This window comes from Chiloscyllium punctatum, chromosome 2 (genome assembly GCF_047496795.1).
Source record: "Chiloscyllium punctatum isolate Juve2018m chromosome 2, sChiPun1.3, whole genome shotgun sequence".
Lineage (NCBI taxonomy): Eukaryota > Metazoa > Chordata > Chondrichthyes > Orectolobiformes > Hemiscylliidae > Chiloscyllium > Chiloscyllium punctatum.
Window position 1 is genome coordinate 58,627,416 of NC_092740.1, and position 20,639 is coordinate 58,648,054.

The window sequence follows — 20,639 nt, forward strand, 5'->3', positions numbered from 1 at the left end:
TCTACAAGTTTACTTATGACACCACACCACTGCTGTAGCCGGATATCCAACAATGGAGTCAGAATACACGAAGGAGACAGGGTGCTCGGTGTCATGGTGCAATGATAACAACCTCTCTTTCAATGCCAGCAAAACAAAAGAGCTAGTCATTGACTTCAGGAAGAAAGGAGGTGAACATGCCCCCATCTACATTAACGGAGCTGATGTGGAAAAGGTCAAAAGCACCAAGTTCCTTGAAGTGTCAATAACTGACAATCTGTCCTCGACTTCATGCCTTGTCTTCCTCAGGAGCCTTAGGGATTTTGGCATGTCCACAAGGACCCGCATCAACTTTTACAGATGCACCATAGAAAGCCTTCTATTTGGGTGCATAATGGCTTGGCATGACTGCCCAGGGCTCTAAGAAATTTGTGTGCATAGCCCAGTCCATCACAGAAGCCAATTTCCCATCCATGTCCTCCCATCTACACTTCTTGTTGCCATGGAAAGTCCGCTGACATTATCTAAGACCTCTTGGACGCCAGTAATATGGGTCGTCGTTCTGCTATAAGGGGGAATTTCATTAGTGTGAATTCATTATAACACAATCGACAAGTTAGGGACACTGTTTCTAGAGCATAATCAATAAAGCATATATTGGTTATAATGTGATTCCAACCCCTTTAGTTTAAATGGTATTGCTATTATGTGCTTTTCTTATCACACGGGGTTGCACGAGAACAGAAGTACTGCATTATAGCAACTTCTTTCGTCTGGCAGAAAATGCAGAAGTTTGCAAACACGCACCAACAGGTTCAAGAACAGCTTCTTCCCTGCTGTTACCAGACTGCTGAAGGGACCTCTCTAATTTCAAATCTAAGGTTGATTTGCTTTTGTGCACCTCCTGTGCAATCATAACCTTGTATGCCTAGCTCTATGAAAGCACCCTTTGATCTACATGTCACTGTTTGTTATGATTCGTCTGCACTGTTTGCAAAACTAAACTTTTCAATGTACTTAGATATATGTAACAACAATAAATAAAATCAAATTATGCCACCCATCAAAAGGTCAAGGAAACAAAGTCAACCAGTCAATTTCCTAACCCCAACCCACTGAGAGCCAGATCTTGTAAAATCTACCCTAATCTCTATTTCCTCAAGAGGCTAAAGACACTCGGCATGTCTACAAAACCACCTACCAATTTTATAGATAAGCCATAGAAAGCATCCTATTTAGCTGCATCACAGCTTTTTATGGCAACTGCTCTTCCCAAGACTACAAGAAATTATAGAGAGTAGTGAACTCAGCCTAGTCCATCATGCAAACCAGCCTTTCATCTATTTACTCCATCTGCACTTCCCACTGCCTCAGGAAAACAACCAACATAATCAAAAACCTCCTATCCAGTTATATACTCTTCCAACCTCTTCCATTGGGTAAAAAAATATAAAAGTTTGAATTATTTTATGAACAGATTCAAGAACAGCTTCTTCCTCATTGTTAGCAGATTTTTGAATGGACCTCTTTAATGTTAATGTTGATCTTTCTCTCTTTCCATCTTCCTGCAGCTGTACCACTGCATTCTGCACTCTGTTCTGTTGTATGATATGATCTGCCAATAGAGCACGCAAAATATCACTTTTCACTGTATCTTGCTACATGTGATAACAATAAATCAAATCAAAATTTGTCAAACTTATTTTTGTCTTGCACTCATTAGGGAGATTAACAAACATGAATTGTCCTTCCTAAATCTATGTTAACTCCAATCAGCCAATTATTTTCTAATATCCCATCATCATATCCTCGAGTATTTTCCATTTTACTGGTGTTATGCTTAGGGGTCTGTAGTTACCAATTTTCTCTCTCCTTCCTTTCTTAACATTAGGATTACATTTGAAACCATTCAATCTGCAGGCATCATTGCAGAATTAATAAAAAATGGAAAATCGATCATCAATGCATTGAAAATCTCTGTAGTCATCTGTAGCTGCACAGATAAGAAATTACCCTTGTACATGGCCCATTTTGACCTTACAAAGGCCTTTGACACCATCAATCAGGAAGCATTAGGGAACTTTGGTTTCACCATGAAATTTGTCACCATTTTTCACCTGCTCCACCACAACATGGAATCATAGTAATGACAAATGGCTCCACCGCTGACCTATTCCCCATTCTGACCAAGTACGGCTGCATCATCACTCCTACACTGTTTTCGATCTACCTTACTGCAATGCCTCACCTCACCAGCAACAAGCTCCATGCTGAAGTGGTGTTAACTTACAGAACATGCTGGAAATTATTCAACCTTTGCTGCCTTCAAGTGAAAACCAAAGTCACCCCCAAGTAGTGTTACCGAGCTGCAGATGATGTTTATATTTGTGCTTTCTCAACACCTATACAAAAGCATGTCAGAGCATGGGTTTCACCCTGAACATCCACATGATGGAGGACCTCCACCAACCTGGCCTGGCATGTGGAGCAAACCTTGATCATCAAAGTCTATGGGGTGGCCTTAGAGAATGTTGACCATTTCCAAAACCTGATATGTGTCCTTTTGGCTACAGCAGCTATTGATAAAATGATCCAGTACCATCTCCAGTGCACTAGTGCAGGCTTCAGCCACCTGGGGAAAACAGATTTGACACCAAGATCATGGTTTACAGAACTGTGGTGGCTCCCGCTCTCCTATATAGACACCTCAAAGCACAGGAGCAGTACCACCAACACTACTTGCCCAAGATCCTGCGAATCCACTGGGAAGAAAGACACACCAACACCAGTGTCCTCAACCAGGCCAATGTTCCCAGCCTCAAGGCACTGAATAGCCTTTAATCGGCTACGATGTGTTGGTCACATCATCCACACGACCAACACAAGTCAAGCAGGTGCTCTACTCCCAACCTCAAAATGACAGGCAAGTCCCAGGTGGACAGAGGATACCCTCAAGGTCTCACTGGTGAAATACAGCGTTCCCACAGACACTTGGGGATCACTGGCCCAAGATCATCCTAAGTGAAGAAAGAGCATCCAGTAAGGCATCAAGGACCTCGAGATTTGCTGTTGGGGAAAAACAGAAGCCAGGCAAAAACAGCAAAGGGAGTGCACTGCCCCACCAAGTCCCCACCCTCCTTTCCCCATGACCACCTTCTTCCCCATGTGTAACAGAGCCTGCAGTAGCTGCATCGGTCTGTACAGCCACCGAGGGACTCACCCTGAGAGTGGAAGAGAGTCATCCTCATCTGCGAGGGACTACCAATGAATGAGCCATCTCTTTTAATTCTCTAGGGAGAAGGTCTTTCAAAACTTGCCAACTTTCAGTCCCATTAATTTTTCCAATGCTACCTTTTTACTAATATCCATTTATTTTAGTTTCACACCCTCAGTAGATCCTTGGATCTTAACTATTTCAGGAGTCTTCTTGTGTCTTCTTTTGTGACACAGCTATTTATTTAGTTTCTCTATTTGTCTATTACCTATCATAAATTCTCCTATCTTTGCCTGGAATAGACCCACATTTGTCTTTACTAGATTCCCACAGAAGTTTTTAAAATCTGTTTTTATGTTTGTGCTATTTGAATTCATACTCATTTCCCTCTTTACCAATTTATTTGTCTTAGATTAGATTAGATTACTTACAGTGTGGAAACAGGCCCTTCAGCTCAACAAGTCCACACCGACCCGCCGAAGCACAACCCACCCAGACCCATTCCCCTACATTTACCCCTTCACCTAACACTATGGGCAATTTTGCATGGCCAATTCACCTAACCTACACATTTTTGGATTGTGGGAGGAAACCAGAGCACCAAGAGGAAACCCACACAGACACAGGGAGAATGTGCAAACTCCACACAGTCGCCTGAGGCAGGAATTGAACCCAGGTCTCTGGCGCTGTGAGGCAGCAGTGCTAACCACTGTGCCACCGTGCTGAGTTTTCCAATTCTCCAATCCAGCTTAAAATCTTTTTGGCAACTTCATAAGCTCCTCCTTTGACTCAACACTATTTTCGACCTGTCTTGTTAAGTACTGCATTCTTGGTTATTCTTGCCTTTTAGGATGTATGTTTTGTTTGTGAAAACCAAACACTAATTCTCAAATTGTTAACCATTGCCTATCTGCCATCAAAGGTTTTACCATGTTTTTTTCCCATTCCATCATATTTTCCAAACTCCCCTGTTAATGTCAGTATGTGTCCACTCTGAGGCATGTTAATACATTTAGCTCTCTGAACGAGCTAGTCTGAACAATTAATGGCATTACATATAAGAAAAGTCCAAATATAAAATATTTACGAGCTTAAAAATATGTACGCCACCTTTGGGTTCTCATGGTAACAGAAATGTAAAACAATGATGTAAAAGAATGATCACTTTAAGGATATGCTCAACAAACAACGGAGACTAGCTGATAGTCATTACAGCATACATTTGAGGGCTTGTTTTCAACAGTAAAGTGTGTTGAATAGGAAGGGGATAGAGAAGAGTGATGTTTGTGTTGGACTAAGAAATGGTAATAAACAATTGAAGATAATAGTTCAGATTCCTGGTTCCTACTTCCATAAACAAAGGAGTCTCAGTAAAGCAATTTCACACAATTTAATTGGGGTAGCACGGTGGCTCAGTGGTTAGCATTGCTGCCTCACAGCGCAAGGGATCTGGGTTTGATTCCCACCTTGGGCGACTGTTTGTATGGAGTTTGTGCATTCTCCCCATGTCTGCATGGGTTTCCTTCTGGTACTCCAGTTTCCTCTCTCAATTCAAAGATATGCAGATCAGGTGAATTGGTCATGCTAAATTGCCCATAGTGTTAGGTGCATTAGTCTGGGTGAGTTGCTCTTCAGAGGGTCAGTGTGGACTTGTTGGGCCTGTAGGGAATCTAATCTAATCAATATATTATAATAGAAAAGTCCATAGCCATGTTGTAGAAACTCTCTCTTTGACCAGGACAGTATTTTTAAGAGGTCACTGGTAAAGATAGTAGTGCCAGGTTTCACCAATAAGAAACTACCCCAGTGGCTAAATATTTGATTTTTTCTACTTAAGTCATGGGGATATGGTTGTCACTGTCTGTGCCAGCATTTATTGTCCATCCCCAGTTGCCCTTGAGAAAGTGATGTTGAGTGTGTTTTGCATATATGCCTCTGGCACTTAGAATTTTACTTATAATCACATACGAAAAGGCAAAAAATAGAAAAAATAGAAACAGTACTGAGTTCTGGCTAATATTTTCGGAATGAACACTGTTGACCAAAATTTGGATGATCATTTCCCTACAATGCAAATTGTCCTTTATACATATCATATTAAACAACCATTTGAGAAACAATTCAAAACACAGCTTCACAAAATAGAAAATGTTGGCAACACTTTGCAAGACAAGAGAAAAGGAGAGTTAATATTTCATGTATAGTGTTCTGAAGAGGGTCACTGGACTCGACACATTAACTCTGTTTTCCCGCCTTAGATCCTGCCAGACTTGCTGAGTTTCTCCAGCAATTTCTGTTATTGTTTGCTAACCAAAGCTGAGCTGGTAACAATCTTGCCTCTCCGTTGGAAGGTTTTCGCTTAAAGTCCCACTGAAGAACTTAACGCAAGTCAAGCTGATGTTTCTTTTCAGAAAAAGTAGAGCAGTTATCCCCACCTTTTTGGCCAAATATTCATTCTTCAGTTCGCATCACAAAAATTATGCCTTCAGTATCTTGTTGCTGTTTGTGAGAGCTTGCTGTGTCAATATTGGCTGCTTTGAGTCCTCACAGTGATGGTAGTTCAAAAAGAACATCATTGACTAAAATGCTTTGGTATGTCCAGTGGCCATGAAAGGTCTTATATTAATAGAAGTCTTTGTCTTTTAAATAACATTTCATCAGCTCCTATTGAGCTTTCTCAACACATTCTGATTTTATTTCATATTTCCAGCTTCTGCATTTAATTTTGTTTTACTTTACATAAGACTGTTTGCATCGAGAAATGGCTGCTAAGCACCACTTTGAAGAATATTATCTAATTTATGTTAAAACAAGGGATTTAGCTCAAGTTCTTTACACTATTTCCAAAATGTGAAATTATGCAAATTCACTTAATCCTTCAAAGCTATACCCTGTAAATTGGAAGATAAGTGTTTAAATGCTTATTAAAATAAACATTACATGACATCTGTAGCACTGTTAAGCACATTTACAATATATTCTTAAAGACACAACATTGCTTTCCCTTGGTGCTGTTCCTTGTTCTGTGTAGTACCAGCAGATACAAAAGGAATAGGCCACTCTAATATTTGTACTGGAAAACGCTATATTAAAGTATTAACAGAATATTGATTGAAACAGAAATGCCTTATTCTACCAAGCCAGTTCATCTTATTTTTGTTGCGATGCTTTGTTTGATTTTAAACTGTAAGTCAATAAAGTGGGATGGGAATGCTTTAAATCTGTAGATGATTTGTTTATGGATATGAATTGTAATTATAATATATACATAAATATCCATTGTAACAATTCAGATGCAGATACCACCCTACTCTTTTGCACCAATATTGTTAAATTTTGAGATGAGGTGTCATAAAGGATAATCTATCCAGAATATGCAGGCATGGTGTGATCTTTGATATGTAATTAAATCTCATCATCTTCCAGCATCATTGTAAATTCATGTATTTGCCTTATGCTTCATTATCATAGAGAAAATTTGCACTGGTTACACTAATTTGTTTAACCAAAGACTTCATGATTTTGAATTACTGTGTGTATAAAGATTAGTGTAGCAATAATAATCAAATATGTGATCCAGTAACAGCAATAATGTTAATGGGTTGAAGTAAAGTGGATAATATATTTTCATGAAATTCTTCATGTCACTAGCTTATCAAATGTGTGAACTTCTTTAATTTAAATAAGTTGATGTCCTTCAGCAAGATGAAGAATTTCACAGAAACATATTCATAGAATAATATTCCATGGTCTAATTTAACCCCAAGTAACTCCAAAATATATTGCATTGCAAAACAAAGTCAGTATCAATATTCGGTTTTCAGGACTCGTTTGGTGAAATCATGCACGCACAAGCTTACCACTGTGTTTGAAAGCCCTGCATTGCATTAACCTATATTTCTTTTTGCAACGTTGTCACCTTTCATTTATGCAAACAAGAACATTTCACATTGGTGTGACACAAATCTTTGAAACAGAAGCTATTCATTAAAATTGTGCAAATGTCAAATTGCAGCAAAGCAACATTTCTGCCAATTGCATGTTGGAAAGACCCCATCGTGTTACAATAAGCGATTATTTGCATCAATGCAAAGAATGTTTGAAGGGATCAATCTCATCAATGAGAACTTTTTTTATCAGCACAAAGAAATTCACAACAAGAAACCTTTCAACCAAATTTGTAAACATTATGAAGGAAATTTTGACTCTCAAATGAAAATCCAACCTAGCTAGAGCCCAGTCCTTCTAGGAATGGCAGCGAGATGTTTAGTTCATGTTTGAGTCTTATCATATATTGTTGGGCTGCCTCCTGAGTAAAACAACCAAAGAAGTATGAGTTACCTATGAAATTCACCCACTTTGGAAGCTGTGCCAAGATTACAGTGAATGAAGAGATGGTACGGCAAATAGGGGAGTACAGAGCAGTCAGTGGTTTCAAAGGGAGCGTAATTCTGGGCATGGAGTTTTTGACATCCTTTGTGGAGGCCAGGTCACCCTAAGCACACAGGTTAAGGTGTATTTTCCCAACTATCCTTATCCCCAAAGCTTAAAACAATCATTGGGGAAAATATGCTGGGAAAACGATTAAACCTGAAGACTGATACATCCCAAAGCCAGATGGCTGAAATCTTCAGATTTTAAAGGAAGTGGCTGTTAAAAATTAAAATATGAAGTTTATAATCTTCCACGATCCCTCAGATTCTGGAAGGCTCCCTGTGTAATTTTTTTTATATTTAACCCATTTTTCTACTCAACTTGTTCAGGGATGTTATTACACACTTCTGGAGCAGGTGGATCTTGAAGCTAAGCCTCAAATCAAAGAGGTAGGGACTGCTACTGTGCACAAGATGGTCATTTTGGGAAGTATTCAAGCTCCAATTGGTCAGTATGGGAACTGAACCCATAAGGCCCGTGTTCTAACCAACTGTGGTAACTGGTCATTGGCCAAGGTTCCCAGCATATGGGAAAATAGCTCATGTGTAACACCTTTATTCAAGAAAGGTAACTACAGGCAAATTGGCCCAATATCTATCATTGGGAAATTGCTTGAATCTACCATTAAGGAGGTTATAGCAGGATACTTAGAAAATGATGGCGATCAAGCAAATAATCTAGCTTTGTGAATGAAAAATCATGCTTAAATAATTTATTAGAATATCTGAGTATGTAACAAGTAAGGAAGATAAAAAGGAACCTTAGATGGAACCTTAGGAACCTTACTTGGACTTCCAAAAGACATTTGATAAAGTCTCATGTCAAGTTAGTGAAGGATAGGGTGGGGCCTGTAGGGAACAAGCAAGGTAGGCCCCTCACTGAAGCAAAGGATATGGCAAAGGTATTATATGAAATACTATTCGTATCTGTCTTAACCAAACTAGAAAATAGTGTCAATGGCCTTTTGAAAATATGAATATTGACAACTGCAATATAGAGATAGATTTTAAAAAAGGTGCTAAAATTGTTGGCACCACTCCAGTTAAAGAAGTTGCCAAACCCAGATGAGATGCATCCTAGATTGCTGAGAGAGTTAAGTGAGCAAATTGATTTTGAATAGCTGTTGACAGAAATTTTCCAGGCCTCTCTAAATATCGAATTAACTCCGGGGATGGGAGGATTACAAATGTGACACTATTTTTCTGAAGGAGAGAAAGGAAAACCCTGGAAACTACTCACATGTCAGCTTCACTTCAATGGTGGAAAAAGTAGTAGAGGCAATAATACATGATAAGGTAAGTATAGTGAAAAATAACTTAGTACCAGACAGTCAACATGGATTTGACAAGGTTAGGTTATGTTTGACAAATTTGATTGAGTTCTTTGATGAGGTCACCCAGACAGTGGATGAGGACAGTGCTGTGGATGTTGTATACTTGGACGTCCAGAAAGCATTTGATGTGGTGCCATATGCAGGTTGGTTAACAAGTTAGAAATATTTCAGCTCAATGTGTCCTTGGCAGTATGGCTGAGAAGTTGGCTAAAAGACAAGAAACAGAAGTTTGGGATATGTGGGCATTTTTCAGATTGGAGATGAGGTGCAAGTGATGTTCCCAGGAATCAGTGTTGGGACCCTTGCTTTTTCTGATTTACATAAATGATTTGGAGAAGGGTGTTGGGGCAAAATCTCTAAATTTGCAGATGATACTAAACTAGGGTGAATTGTGAGGTTGATGCTGAGCAATTTCAGAGGGACATGGCCAAATTGGCAGAACATGGCAGATGAATGTCAATGCAGAAAATTGTGAAGTAATGCATTTTGGTGAAAGACACACAAAGAAACAATACAAGCTTAATGGTACAACTTTAAGGGAAGTACAGGAGCAGAGGGACCTCAAGGTTCACATGCATAAACAGTTCTTAAGAAGGCTCATAGGATCCTTGAGTCTATAAATAGAGACATTGAGTATGATAGCAAGAATATAATGCAATACCTCTCAAAATCATTGGTCAGACCACTTTTGGAGAACAAGGCTCAGTTCTGGGTATGTTATTTAAGGAAGGAAGTTAAACCCCTGGAGTGGGCAAAATGTGGACAGATGGAGTATGCTGTGGGAAAAGATTAATTTGCCCACTTGGGGTGGTAAGGAAAGAAGAGCATTGCATTACTTAACTGAAAATAGAATGCAGAACTTTGTAGTAAAGATGCACCTGATACATGAATACCAACAACTTACAATGCAAGTTTGGCAAATTATTCTGAAGTCAAATACACTGTTGGTGTTTATTGTAAGGGGAATGAAATATAAAAGTAGGGAAGCTTTTATTGTGGCTGTCTAGGGCCATGGTGAGACCACATCTGGAATTCTGTGTACAATTTTGATCTTACATAAAAAAAATTTCAGTAGATGGGCTTAACATATATAACCATTGGTGTTTAGAAGAATGAGAGTTGAACTTAATAAAACATAAATTTCCTGAAGGGTTTTGATAGGATGGAAACCAGAAAGATATTTCCTTTAACGGGGAAGACGCTGTATAGAGTTCACAGTTGAAAATTAAAAGTTCCCCTATTACGATGGAGATGAGGAGAATTCTTTTCTCTCAGACTTTCATTAGCTTGTGTAATTCACTTCCCAAGGAAGCAGTACAAGCTCATTGATAGAGTCACAGATTCATACAGTGCAGAAAGAGCCCTTCGGCCTTTCAAATCTGTTCAGACATAACTACTACTAAAGGTGCGCTAATTCCAATTTCCTGAACTTGTCCCATAAACTTGAGTGTTAAGATATCTCAAGTGCTCATCCAAATATTTTTTAAAGGATGTAAGGTTTCCAGCCTCTCCTACCTTCCCAGGCAATGCATTCCAGATTTCCACCACCTGCTGAGTGAAAAAGGATTCAAAATCCCTTCTGAATCTCCTGTCCCTTCCCTTCAAACTATACCCTGTCATGATTGACTCTTCCACCAATAGCCGTTCTCTGTTCATCCTGTCCAAACCCCTCATAATCTTATTCACCTAAATCATGTCCCCCTTAGTCTTTGCTGCGATAAAGTAAGCAAGCCAAACCAACTAATCTCTCCTTATATCTCAATTTCTCCATCCCAGGCAATATCCTGGTGAACTTTCTTTGTACTCCTGTTGGTTCTATTGCATCCTTCCTGTAGTGAGATGACCAGTACTCCAACTGCACACAGTTAGCTATAGCCTAATCTATGCTCTGTACAACTCCAACATTACCTCCTTGCTCTTATACTCTAGGTCAGGACTAATGAAAGCAAGTGCCATACATGCTTTCTTAATTATTCTATTCACATGCTCTGCCGACTTCAGGGATCTGTGAATAATTACCCCAAGATCCCTTTGTTTCTCTAAGCTACCCAGAATCCTACCATTCATTACATACTCCCTCATCTTGTTGTTTCTTCCAAAGTGTATCCTATCAGACTAATCAGGGTTAAATGCCATCTGCCTCTGCTCTGCCCATCTGGCCAACCCATCTATATCTTCCTGCAACCTACAATTATCTTCTTGACTATTACCTACCCTAACAATCTTGATGTCATCTGCAAATGTGCTTAATAATTGCCCCACATTTTCACCTATATCACTTATGTATTTAACAAACATTAAGGGCCCTAGTACTGATCCTTGTGGTACACTGCTGGACACCAGCCTCTAGTCGCTCAAACAGCCTTCAACCACTACTCTTTGCGTTCTATTACTATGCCAGTTTCTGATCTATCTCACCAAGTCTCCCTGAATTCCACATGCTTTAACCTTCTCGATCAGTCTCCTGTTGGGCCTTGACAAAAGCTTTGCTAAAATCCATACAAACTACATAAACTGAACTTCCCTCATGCACAGTTTATGATTGAACTTATTCAAGGTAGAGTTAGATAGATCTTTGATAAGCAAGAAAATCAATGGTCATTGGAGAGCAGAGAGCAGACAAGAAAATGGAGTTGAAACCACAAACAAATCAGCCATGGCCTTAATGAATGGAACAGCAGGCTGAAAGGGCCAAATGGTCTACTGCTGCTCCTAAGTTCTATGTTTCTACATTTCTCTGTACCTATTGTTTAAAATTGCAATCAATTGGACTAGATTGGAAAGTAGCAAGTTTACTACTTTTTAGCTCCAAGCTTCTACTATGTGAAGAAGTTAAGATTGTACCGTACTCAGAGTGTAATTCAAGCAATTAAAGAATCAAAGGAAGTTGATAATATGTATAAATATAAAAGGTATCTTATCTCACTTTATTTGTCTACATTATAATCCTCAACTCAGTATCCAGTCAGCAAAAGAGATTTGTATCTTTGATGTGACAATGTAGTTAACAGAATCAATTGTATATTGGCAGCAGAATATTGGAATTTTTACCAGATGGAACTCAGTGTCATTGATGGGAAACAGCAACTTAATTGACAAGACTGAGAGGCAATAATGGAGAATCAACTTGAATGACAAAATCAAGTAATAATGTTTGATATAAGCCTGAATGTCAAAGTGAAGTTGCAGCCACAATAGATGCAGATTTAACCTAACAGTAAAGACAATGGGTTTGCAATGTAGGTCGGGATTTAACAGAGCGGTGATGTTGCTATTCGAAGGCTGGAAAGTCAAGAGTGACCCCGCCTCAGCTAGTCATTGTAGCCCTGGCTGGAAATTCCAATTCTCAGGCAACAGACTCTCCAGTCAGGACTTGTATTCCTTTAAGGAATAAGTCCCACTCTCAAAAGCTGACAGTCAGTTAGAGAAGGGGCCAGTAGTTCATTGGTCCAAGCATCATTTATACATTAACAATCTAGATTATACATTAACGATCTAAATGAAGGAACTGAGGGCATTCTGGCTAGGTTTGCAGACAATACAAAGATAGGTAGAGGGGCAGGTAGCATTGAGGAGGCGGGGAGGCTGCACAAGTATTTGTACAGGTTAGGAGAGTAGGCAAAGAAGTAGCAGATGGAGTACACCGTGAGAAAGTGTGAGGTCATGCACTTTGGTAGGAAGAATAGGGCATGGACTATTTTCTAAATGGAGAGAAAATTCAGAAGTCTGAAGTGCAAAGAGACTTGGAAGTTCTTGTCCAGGATCTTCTTAACGTAAACTTGCAGGTTGAGTCAGTAGTTAGGAAGGCAGATGCAATGATGGCATTTATTTTGAAAGGATTTGAATATAAAAGCAGGGATGAACTTCTGAGGCTCTATAAGGCTCCGATCAGACCATTTTTGGAGTATTGTGTGCAGTTTTGTGCCCCATATCTTAAGATGGATGTACTAGCCCTTCAGAGGAGGTTCAGAGAATGGTCCCAGGAATGAAAAGCTTAACATATGTGGAATCTTTGAGGACTCTAGGTCTTTATTCGATGGAGTTCAGAAGGATTGGGAGTGGGGGGGGGGTCTAATTGAAAAATTCTGAATGGCCTGGACAAGAGTAGATGTTGGGAAGATGTTTTCATTGGTAGAAGAGACAAGGAACAGAGGGCACAACCTTAGAGTAAAGGGAAAACCTTTTAGAATGAAGATTAGGAGAAACATCTTCAGCCAGAGAGTGGTGAATCTATGGAATTCATTGCCACAGAAGGCTGTGAAGGGCAGGTCATAGAGTTCTTGCGTATCAAGGGGATCAAGGGCTACAGGGAAAAAATGGGAAAATTGGGTTAAGAAGCCTATCAGTCATGACTGAATGGCGGAGCAGACTCAAAAGGCTAAATGTCCTAATTTCTGCTCCAATGTCCTATAGTCATCACCCAGAGAGGGAGCAGTGGGTCGCTACTAGTACTGCAGCCGACCCAGAGCAACCATATCGAAAAGGGCCCAGTATTACCCAGTTTGTGGGGCTCACCAGAGCCAGCTAGACAAATAACAGCGAGGGTGTATAGGGGATGGTGGCTGAGCATGAGGCAACATCAAAGTTTCTTCCAACACAGGTGTTACGTGCACAGATTACTAAAGATGACAGGACAAGGGGAGAGCAGTAAATAACACATAGATTATTATCTATTAATAGCACAAGAGCAAGCAGATAATGCTGAACTTGTATAAGATGCTTGTTAGACTTCAGCTGGAGTAACATTTTTAGTTCTAGTGTACATTATATAAAGGATTTGAAGGCACTGGAGAGAGTGAAGCAGCAATTTATAAGAAAGGTTCCAGGGATGAGAATCTTCCAGCATGAGGACAAATTGAAGAGGTTGAAACTGTTCACCTCAGAGAGAAAAGATCTGAACAGAGATCTGAAAGAGGTTTCCATTATTAAGAACAGATTAGAAGTAGTAGAAAAGGAGAAACTCATCCTGCTCATAAAACAAAGAAGATCAAGAGGGCATAGATTTAAAGTAATTTGCAAAAGAAGCCCGACTGATATGAGAAGAAACATTTTCACTCAGTGACTAGTTTGGGAATGGTGTGCAAGACTTGGACATGTGGTGGAGCCAGGTTCAATTGAGGTATTTAACAGGACATTGAAAATTATTTAGTTAAAAATATTGTGCAAGGTTATGGGGAGAAAGAAGATGATTGGCTTTAGCTAATAATCATCTTTTGAAGAGACAGTGCAGCACAATGGCCCAAGAATAGCATCTTTCTGCACTGTAACAATCCTGTAATTCTACGGGTGGTCCTTGCTGCCAGGCAGCTGTCCACAGGTTTTAAACAGGAGAATCCCTTTCTCAAAACAACAAGGAGGCTGCCTGGGCATACCTATGGCAAAGTGCCCACCCTCTGCTGGTTAAATGTCAGTGGCAGCTGGAAGTTGATAAGCATGCAATGGCCCCTTCATCCAATTTTATACAACTGCAGCCTCCTTGCCTACTCCCTGGGGCCCCAATTGCATTATGTTCAAAATGGATACGGTATTACATTTTAGATTTTGCAACTTCAAACCATTACTCTGACAAGTAAATCAGTGGACATTTGATCGACTTTCACGAATCTCTGAAATGCTAAATTAGGATTTCACACTATCAATAAATTACAACCAAGGTTAGAAATATCCTCTGTGCAATATTGCAGCTTACATAATGTGTTAGGTACTGTAACAAGCTTGTGACAAATAATGGTGACAAAATCCAGTACCAATAATGGGATGTAAAAACCAAGAAGAAAACAAGGGGGCTTGAAATTGGTCACTGCAGATAACCCAAAACTGTCTGATGGGGAATCAGCAGACAACTTTTCTCTCCTCAACAATATAAAACAAATACTGGTAGTTGGTATTGACATTGACCAATTTCATCCCGATTGCCATATGATAGAGATGAGTGATATGAATTAGCAAGCCAATATTTTATATTATTGTCTGAAACAATCATAGCATAGAACACCAACCTAAGAATTTGGGCTTCTCATCAGAATTCAACTGTCCTGATATGGCAGATGTGGAAGCACGATACCTCCATAAGGACAAACAAGGGATGTTCCTCATCCACACTTGAAATGACTGAAGGCCTTTCCATCGGTAAATAAGGGCCCTTATGCCTGTTTGAGGCATCCATTCCAAAGTTAATTTTTCCTGAGGAAACTTGCGGTCGCATGGACTGCAGTCAGGAAAACTAACATTGTGCTTCACTTGCTCTAAGTAACCTAAAAATTGATCTGCGAGAGGCAGGTTAACTTACTCTTTTCACTGCTGCAGAAACAGTAACAATTCCTATATTTTGCACAATCTTCATCAATCTATCATTAGTTCTATTTTAATGAGGCCCAGACCTAATATCTTTGATGCCTCAGTCCTTACCAGGGAAGGAAACTTCCAACCTACACCAAAGATTGTCACACCTGAATTTCTGGACTACTTATATCTACAATTAGAACAATTAATGGAATTATTTTGTGGGCTGTAATAGCATCTCAGTTTTGATAGCATCATAAATTGTTTCCACTGACTATATCACCCTATCAAAACAATAAGATGTTGGTATAATGTTACACACTAAATAGTTCAAATTATTGATTTTTCATCAGTCAAATGTTTGAATAGCTAAGCTTATCTTGTATAACACTTCTAAAAATACCACTAAGACACAAACTGTCGACATGCATATTATACAGGAATCAATGTTTGCTATTTGTAAGCACATCTGCTTTTCAAGGTGAAATTTTACTTGATTAATGCACAGTAAAATATTTCTGGTTACATCTCTGGAACATGTAAACCATCCAGCAGATTTTCTGTAAACACAGTTTATACATGTTCTATATTTAATGCTTTGAAAGGCCCACTTGTCAGCCAATCTAATGACACTTCAATTTAAATGGTTTTCCTGCATAGATAGGCAAAGATATATCAACTTCAAAGTAAAGTCAACATATCCCAACCATGCACATTTGGTATATGACAATTGTCTGACTTCTGAAAAATTGATACTGTGTTAAATTTTAGATATTACAGTTTCAGAGCTTTACTCTGACAAGTAAATCAATGGATTTTTCCCCCTTATTTTCATTAATCTTTGTAAGGCTAAAGTATCATTTCACTCAGTATCATAAATTAAAACCGAGGTTACAAACGTTCTTTGTTCAATGTTGTAGCTATTAGAATGCCATGTGTATTATAATAAACTTTACTAATGAAGACAATTAAAATAATTACCTCCATCCTGCTTTCCAATGTGTTCCCTTTCTTCTGAAGATGCTAATTTGTCCTGAGCTGCAGGTAACCTATTGCACTACGTCTGAATGACCATGACTCATACATCAGCACAAACAGCATATGTCAGATTTTCAACTTCCTTCTTGAACAAAAACAAAGGTTGTGGATGTCATTAATTGTACTCCTCCTATAACAGGTATCTTTTAAACCTGACTGCAAAGTTTAAAATCTATCCCTAATTGTCAGCAGGTTACAGTACCTTGAGATACATCATGGTCACACTCTATCCTACTCTCACACTATACATTTTCAGCAGGAAGTTTTCTGTATGTATATGATATTGTTGAAGCTACAACTTATGATGGTAAAAGCAAGTAACCTGGTAAGAATGAATTATGCTGAATTTTAAGTCACTGCCCAAAATGGTAAACTTTTTTTAAAAATCACAAATAACCTAGTTTATTGAAATTATTTCTTTTAATTTATCCAGATGGAGTATTTCAGCTTCAGCAGAATTTTAACTGTGATAAATTAGCCTATGTGTTTGTTTGTGAAAATGAACTCATCACATTTAGATGCTGGAAGTATACACACTGAATTTGCATGGTAAATCACTTCAAGACATAGCCACAAGAGGTTTCAGAGAGGACAATTGCAATTTATTTTCAGGATAGATTATAACCCAGTAAAGAAGGGGCACTGCGGTATGTTTTAAGGTCTCCTTAACCTGTCTGTCCAAATTGCATAAATCACAGCTATAAAGTGTGCTTATTCACCATACTGGGGTTGAAGTGCTGTGACCAGATTTTGACCTTTTTCTGGGCCCCAAATGACCCTAACTTCGAAGTTCAAGCAGTCAATTGCAGGTCATAGAGGCCAATTACAGAATTTTATTAATTCAGACCTAATAGTTTAAAAATGCATGAAGCTTCAGGCTTTCACTCCATGTTGCACCTGCTAGATTTGTGAGTTATATTGTACCTGATGTATTATAAAGCATGTCTGTGCTCTGACTACATAGTGAACTTTTAGGCCCATGTAAGTCCCATCCACTTATGGTTACACCCACTAGTTGTTTATCAGTAGAATCGGAGAATATGGATAGGTTTAAACAGCTGTCAAACATTCTTCCAAAAGCTATTAGTTTTTTTCTGCTAATATCTACCTGTTTTATACATTTACCGAGCTCCTCACTTGTCACTATACAGGTTCTGCTAAGTCAAATAGAAGTTTGATTAGTTTGCAGAGAGCTAGAAGCTCCAAAGGTTCAACTGGGTCATGTAAAAGATTTATGGAGCCTAAAACACAGTTATCTGATAGAAATTGGGAGGCCTGGAGAAAGCTAACACCCACACACAAAGTCCAGCAAATCTGCCCTTTACATTCTTGATTATTATTCCCTGTCAAAAAGCTGGAGAAATTGATGACTTACACAGATACCGAACCGGACATTGAGAAAAAGAGATGGACACAAACCAGCAAAGTGGCATGCTTGAAAAGGTTAAAACAACACAGGAAAGTTATTTATGTTAGCTTCAAGGACAAGTGAGTTTGTCAACGCTTTCCAAAATTGAACCCTGATCACTGTCTTTCTTTTCATTAGTTCATTGATAATAAGTTTGAGTGTTCAGATTGTTTGCTCTGATAAATAATGAAAAACATTGAATACAACAGATTTATTTTCAAGAAATCAAACTTTTCCTTTGCCTTTACTTTGCATTTCAAAGTTCACAAGGTCAAGCACACAGCCTCAATTTAGTTAAATCTGGTTAAGAATTTGTCTTCTCAAACAAATGCAAAGATAATGAAATGAATTGCTGAACATATTCCAACAACCAAGAATTGGGGGCCAAATTTAGCAGCTATATTCCACGTCTTCTTCGCTGTCTGCCAGATCCAACTCACGCTGCCTGTGATCTCCACAAATAGGGAAAGGGGGCAAGTCCTCAATCTACCCAACAGGAATAAGATTCAAATACAGTATTTCTGGCACCAATCTGATCCACCTAGACAACCAGCTAACCTTGCCTGAGGTTTGCTTCCAAGAATCACTGCGCCCCACAATGCTCAACTTGCATTTGCAAACTGAAATAACCTAAATAGAGCCTAAACATAAAACTGTCTATTATATTACATGAGTAAGTTTATTCCAAATGGAGATTGCATACACCAGTTCCTCTCTTAAGCATTAAATCATGAACAACTGCCTTGTGAACAATTGGCAACTTTTGTTATTTTGTTATGCATGTGGGCAAAGATCTGGGCAAGAATTTCCTTTTGACACACCCGGACCCTATCATTCATAAAATAAGAGTTTATTGCAATTTGTTTCTGGTGAATCACATTAATTAGTATTTTATTAGTGGACCTTTATCCATTTTGAAGGAAATTCTAGACGGTGTTATAACTGAGATTGGAGGAATACACTGTCTTTCTCGAATCCTGCTACTTGGTGGGTGACAACTTAACTTTAACTGTTTTACCCACATCCTAATCTGGCTAATTATATGCTTCCTAGTAAACTTAGATTAAAAAAAGATTCATCAGGCAGGTTTCTTTGATAACATAAAATATTGATTTATTTCTGAAGTAAAACTTGTTTCACAAAAAAAGGGTTCAGTTAACACATGCAGTTTGTAATACGAAAATATAATAGTTTAACATTCTAAATATCCCAAGTACACACACAAATGCATACATATTCACATGAGAAAAAGAGCAAACAACAGATTTCTCTCAAGAGATTTACTTTGAGAAAAATACCTCAGCTAACAATTCCTAGTTCATGAAGGCAGAAACAACAAGGTATAGAATGTTCAAATGGCTTTCATTCTGACAAATGGAGACAGGTGTCACCAAATTTAAGCTTGTGTCTCTGGGCTTTTGGCAGTCAGATACACAGGATTGAGACGTGTTCTAGTGGCATTTCAAGAACATAATCAGATTTTACACTGATTTCATCACAAAAGTGTTGTGGAATCAGGGAACTTGAGTTGAGCAGCTTCTTTCTTTCAGCAAACTTCTCCAATTGAAAATTTAAAATTATCTCCAAGACTGCAAAACACTATTCAAACTAAACAGTTTTCAAAACAAGTTGTAAAAGCAGTCAGGTGTTTTTCTTTAAGTGAGTTCAAGCAACCAAAAAACAAGAAATGCGTTGTTGAAAAAAAAGTCCAAGGTTTCATTCACTTTTTAGTAAATCCCAATCTCGCATTTTAACAATCCTTCAAACTCAAGGCAATAAAATTAATCATGTGTCCATCATAAGAATGACATTCCTTTTTTACTCAAAATTTTTGTAAGGAAATTTTAATTAGAAATCTTCCTTCCTTGAGTGTGATGGTCAAGTTGCCATAATCCCATAGGGCTACTCTCTCATTAAAGAGAGATGATTGGTTGTAAGTTTAATGTCAGCACACCTCGGGTAAGAGACAATGTTGAAGGTGGAACTTCATCCCATTATGGGAATTGAATCCGTTTTGTTGGCATTACTATGCATCTCTTCAGAAATTCTTAGCATCTTTGAACTCAATAGCTTCAATTATGGTTAGTTCCACGATACTGTCTCCTCCATTGGGTGTAGCATTAAGGCATGTCTATCTCCTGCTAGTTTGACATCCACCCCTTTTGAGAGTAAGCAAGCCTTGCAAGAAAAGGGACAAAGTGTCAGTGATCGTATTGCACTGTTTATAGGTGATATGCCTTCCATAGTTAAACATCAAGGAGCAGAGGCTGAAACAGAAATCACAGTCTACTCCTGCCCCAGCCCCTTGCCAACTTTGTCCCGAGCGCAGTAAGCAGCCTAGAGTCCAGGTCCCTGGTTATTGATCCCTGAAGTGCCTGACAGGGAGCTCACATGGTGGCCAGAGTCACTATTTTCATCACCCGCCTGCCTCCATTCCTGCACTCACATTGGTATTGTTTCTCCTCCTTCCATTCATCTCATTTGATTTACTCACAACCTAAAAAGTCGCTGGGTTTCCTGCTCTGAGCTACTACTGATGTAACTCTTTATCTTGTAACCAAAACCTTCCCATCAAGTCGATGGAGGATAATGTTTAGGGTTGGAACTGTGAGCAGATGTTGAGATTAGTTTAAGATTGCTCTAGCAAAAATCTGGCACAGATATATCAGGTCAAATGAACCTTAATTGCTCAAAGTGAGAAAAAATGATGTGGCCTCATTGGTACTCCTCATCGTCACCACTTTCTCCCTGTTTTCTATCTCTTCACTTCTTTATCTTACTTTTCACCCGCACCTATTCCTGCCAGCTACCCCTCTTTCTTTCTGATTTTCCTTTACAACATTAAGCAGGCATCTGAGGAGTTCACTGTATGTTGTTCTACAGCGGTCTACAGTATAATAACCTCTGACTCCGCGAAAGTTTAATCATTGTTTTTAAAAAAAAGCTTCTCC

The 20,639-nt window shown here is 38.8% G+C and overlaps 1 long non-coding RNA gene across 2 annotated transcripts in view; it reads right to left on the reverse strand.

Moving 5' to 3' along the window:
- LOC140484505 (uncharacterized) overlaps positions 1–20,639 on the reverse strand; it is a 128,432-nt gene that overhangs the window by 26,603 nt on the left and 81,190 nt on the right. Inside the window, exon 3 of one of the 2 annotated variants that reach the window (XR_011962222.1) lies at positions 19,342–19,866. The exons of the other annotated variant lie outside the window; for it this stretch is intronic. This is a non-coding gene — a long non-coding RNA (uncharacterized lncRNA). Of the gene's footprint in view, positions 1–19,341; positions 19,867–20,639 lie in introns of those variants that run through there. 2 annotated transcript variants of the gene reach the window in all.